Source organism: Octopus sinensis, linkage group LG18 (assembly GCF_006345805.1).
Source record: "Octopus sinensis linkage group LG18, ASM634580v1, whole genome shotgun sequence".
In the NCBI taxonomy this organism is placed as follows: Eukaryota; Metazoa; Mollusca; class Cephalopoda; order Octopoda; family Octopodidae; genus Octopus; species Octopus sinensis.
The window spans coordinates 30,052,474-30,057,473 of NC_043014.1; positions in this window are offsets into that span (position 1 = coordinate 30,052,474).

Genomic DNA, 5,000 nt, shown 5'->3' on the forward strand with positions numbered 1-5,000 from the left:
TTCAATTTAATTCAATTCATATATACTTTTCCTTATTCAGGCAGTATTTGGTTAGTGTCTTTCTGTGGATTGTTGAGACAGTAGTTCTGGTGTGCAATTATTTTTTTGTTCAGTTTTAGCTGATATTTTTGAATAAAATATTTTTCCTTGGCCTTATGAATATGTTCGTCTTCTGTCCACAATTTGAAGATAGGGAATATTTTAAATTTTCTTTTTCCTTTTTTTTCAAAATATTTGCTACAGGTTCTTTTTCTAATGGAGGGGTCATGGATCACTTGTTTGTGTATCCTTACTTTCTCATATAGTCTACATTTCAACAATGTAGTATTCCTTGCTACATTGTTTTTTTTATGTTGGGTGCTTGCAGTCTGCTATAAATTATTTTGGAGTTTGTTATTAATCGGTTCATTCTTGATTAAGGCTGAAGGATTGGGAGGTATCATTTTGCAGTGTTGATGATGTGATTTCATGGGTTGTGGGTGATGACAAAAGGAATGCCTATGAGTTCATTTTTATATATATTTTTTGTGTGTTTCTTTTCCTCTGAGGGTTGTGGTTGGGATGATTTTTGCTTTGGTGATTGCTGTATCAGTTAAACTAGTGGGATATTTTTGTTCCTTTAGAAATATTTTTAATCCCTGTAATCTTGTGTCTCTTAATTCTGCATCTATTATCATCGTGCAAATTATTTTTGCCATATTAAAGGGTATCCTTTTGGTATATGAGGGATGGGAGGAATGAAATTTCAAATGTTGGTGTGTGTCTGTAGCTTTGTAGAAGAGATCTGTTTTTATAGTGTTATTTTCTTTAATTAGAAGTAAGTCCAAAAATGGTAATTCCTTTGTGTTTTGTTCCATGGCGAATTTTACTGAAGTGTGTAAGTTGTTTAAAAGTGAGTTAAATATTCTTAAGTCTTCTTAGTTTTGGGTCCAGAATATAAAGTAATCATCTAAATATTGTTTCCAATTGTTTTTTTTAGATATAAATGGAGAATTGTTCATTAACTGTTTCCGTTAGTTGGGAATAAAGTTTGACCTCTAAGAACCTCATAATGAGTGTTGCATATGTAGGGGATGCTTTTGTCCCCATTGCTGTTCCTTTTATTTGCAAGTAGAAGTTGTTATCGAAGAAGTGATTATTTTCCAGTATTAATTTTAATCCTTCTAAAATGAAGATTTTTGAGAATCTTTCCATGATATGGTTCGGGTGTTTTGTTAACCAGAAGTTTATAGCTTCAATTCCTACATCATGTGAGATGTTGGTGTATAGACTAGTTACATCGAAACCAACTAGAATTGTATCCTGGTAAACACTTTTAGGTATGTAGTTTAAAAAGTCCATATTGTCCTGGACAAAACTTGGTATCATTTTGCATAAAGGTTTTAGAACTTTATCTGTCAAGTTGCTTAAGTGTTGTGTACTGGATGATGGTCCTGCAGTGATTGGGCCTAGTTTCAGGTCTCTAGGTTTCAGAATTTGGCATATGTTGAATTGTTTCTTTTATGTTGTCTTGGATTTCTTTTGATTTGTAGATTTTGGGTAATCCATAGAAGATACTGGTTTTGACTTCGAAATTGGTTAAATAATTAACCTCATTTTAAGTTAGGTTATCACGATATTTTGAGACCAGTCTATGTATCTTGCACATGATATTTCTATCATCGTTTTGGTTTAGATTCTTGTAGCAGAAGTGGTGGTTATTGAGTTGTTCCATAAGTATATCTTTGTAATGGTTCTTGTCCATGACAACTATTGCTCCACCTTAGTCAGCTTCTTTGAAAATTATCGAAGAATCTTTTTTTAACGCTTCCAATTGATCTTTAGATATGTTGGATTTACATTTCCTCTCTGTCATAGTAGGTTGAGTTGATCATCGTAGGAGGCTAGTATATTCTTCTAAATGTTTGTCTCTATTTGAGGAGAGTCTGAATCCTGTTCTCTTTTTGACCAGTGATTCATCTGTGTGTTCAGTATTTAGAAAGAATTCTTTCAAAAGTAAATTTTGGCAAAATTCTTCTGTGACTTTTATAAGTTCAGCTTGGTTGGGTTTTGGAGTGGGTGTAAATTTCAGTCCATTTTCCAGGAATTTAATTTCTTCTTTAGATAATTTCTTAGTGCATAAATTTATTATTTTCAGTTTGCTTATGTGCTTGTTTTCTAATGTTTTGGGAAGACTGGTGTTATTTTTTTCTTTTTTGGTGGAATATCTCATCTTAAAAAATGGTTTCTGTTGGAGTTGGGAGTGTTTATGTGGTAATTTTGCATTTTCTGTATGTGAATATTTGCGGTTGGTTATTCGTGGGTAAATAGGTTCTTACTTGTTGGATTGGGGGGTTGAATCATTATTTTAATGTTGTTCCATCTGGTTTGTTTGGGTCTATGATTTGGTGTTGGAACAGTTCTATTTGTTCTTTGGTTGGGATTGTAAGTCCTCTTATTTCTTGTTACATCTGCATATGATTGTAAATTTGTGTTTCTTAGTCTGTTTTGTGGGAAAATTTCCTTTCTTTTAGTGGTGTTTTGAGGTCTTAATGGTTGGTGTTTAGGTTTTATCTGGTTTTTACCATAGTTGGTAAACCACAGAATTTCAGTTTGAAAATGGCTATCAAAAAGCTTGAAACTTATTAGAGTAACTGTAAATGTTATCATTGAAATAAAAATGATTGCCCCAAAAGCCATCTTTACTCATTTTTTCAAATATATATATATATATATATATACATATCTATCTATCTATCTATCTATCTTTCTATATATATATATATATATATATATATATAGATATAGATATAGATATAGATAAAGAGAGAGAGAGAGAAAGAGAGAAAGAGAGAGAATGTAAGATTCAAGGACTGAGGTGTATGAAGAACATGAGCTTCAAGCAATCCGTAGAAATATAAAAAAAAACAACTTTCAGGAACAATAGTGGGTTATTGGGTTGGAAGGTTGTGGGTTATTCTTCCATATTGAAGTACGATAAACTGAAAAAAATTATTTTATATTTCATGGTAGACAACCAGAGTTGCCAGGTATGTGAATAGTGAGGGGAACCTTGGAAGTTGTAAATATCCAAGCGAGGTGTAAAATGCAGGCTACTCTTCAATCATATATATACATATATGATTGGCTTGTTTCAGAACATGAGCTTCAAGCAATCCGTAGAAATATAAAAAAAAACAACTTTCAGGAACAATAGTGGGTTATTGGTTGGAAGGTTGTGGGTTATTCTTCCATATTGAAGTACGATAAACTGAAAAAAATTATTTTATATTTCATGGTAGACAACCAGAGTTGCCAGGTATGTGAATAGTGAGGGGAACCTTGGAAGTTGTAAATATCCAAGCGAGGTGTAAAATGCAGGCTACTCTTCAATCATATATATACATATATGATTGGCTTGTTTCAGAACATGAGCTTCAAGCAATCCGTAGAAATATAAAAAAAAACAACTTTCAGGAACAATAGTGGGTTATTGGGTTGGAAGGTTGTGGGTTATTCTTCCATATTGAAGTACGATAAACTGAAAAAAATTATTTTATATTTCATGGTAGACAACCAGAGTTGCCAGGTATGTGAATAGTGAGGGGAACCTTGGAAGTTGTAAATATTCAAGCGAGGTGTAAAATGCAGGCTACTCTTCAATCATATATATACATATATGATTGGCTTGTTTCAGTTTCCAGCAACGAAATTCACTCACAAGGGTTAGTTGGCCCAGTGCTATAGTAGACAACACATGCCCAAGGTGCCCCCTTATGGGACTGAACCAAAAGCTAGATGGTTCGAAGGCAACCTTCTTAGCCAAACATTAGTTTATATTACCTATTGTCTTCATGTGTGTTTACTGGTTGTAAACAAAACCTCACTGTTCATACAAACAGTTGTGTTTGTTTGCAGTGTTCTCTCAACACATGTCCAAGCTTCATGACATGTCTTGATATGTGGTGTATCTTTCTAAACAAGAAATTAATTCAAACAGTGTCATTTATTTCCAGTTCTTCTTTGCTGAACTATGCCTGGGCTGTTCATTGTCTAATAGAGTAGGAGGTTATTAACTTGCTTGGAAACAGATAAGGGCTGGCATTAGAATGGGCCCCAATCCAAAGAAACTTTATCCAATGTAGGCTTGTCTGACTCATGTAAGCATTGAAAAGTAGACGTTAAATGATTTAGATAATGATAATGATTATAATATATATATATATATATATATATATATATATATATATATAGATATATATATAGATATAGATATATATACACACACACAGACACATATATATATGCATACACACACACATACAGTGTAGCGACATGTAACAGCACCCATGCAGTGTCATGTAAAAATGCCCATGTGGTGCCATGTAAAAGTGGCCATGCAGTGCCAAATAAAAGTGCTCATTTGGTACCACATAAAAGCATCCAGTACACTCTGTAAAGTGGTTGGCATTAAGAAGGGCATCCAGCAGCAGAAACCATGCTAAATTAGACTGGAGTCTTGTGTAGCAACCCCTTCCCCACCAGCTTGCCAGCTCTGGTCACACTGCCCAAACCATGCCAAAATGGATAAAATAGCATTAAATGATGATGATGATATCTATATAAATAGATCAAAAATGGATTGATTTACACCCACTGGATCAAGTACCACTTCTTGCTGCCTTGGATAGGCAATTTGAACACTTCATTCCATTTGTACTTCAAGCTTGATTTTTAGTGGTATTTTGTGATATTTTGCAGAGGGTAAAAGTGGCTCTTACTGTCTTGTTCTTGTTACCACTTTTACCCTCCACAAAATATCCCAAATTTTATTTAATTTGCTTTGTGGGAAGGACTGTTTCAATGAAGTTGTGTCATGTCCTTACCTTCGAAACGCTAAGTAGATGAAACAGGGACAACTGAAGAAGGGGAATATTCCTTGTGTTGTATGTCTTGTACTCTGTGTTTTTCGTTGTTTGAAAAAAGATCGTTTCTGTGTTTTTGTTTTTATGTTTTCGTTT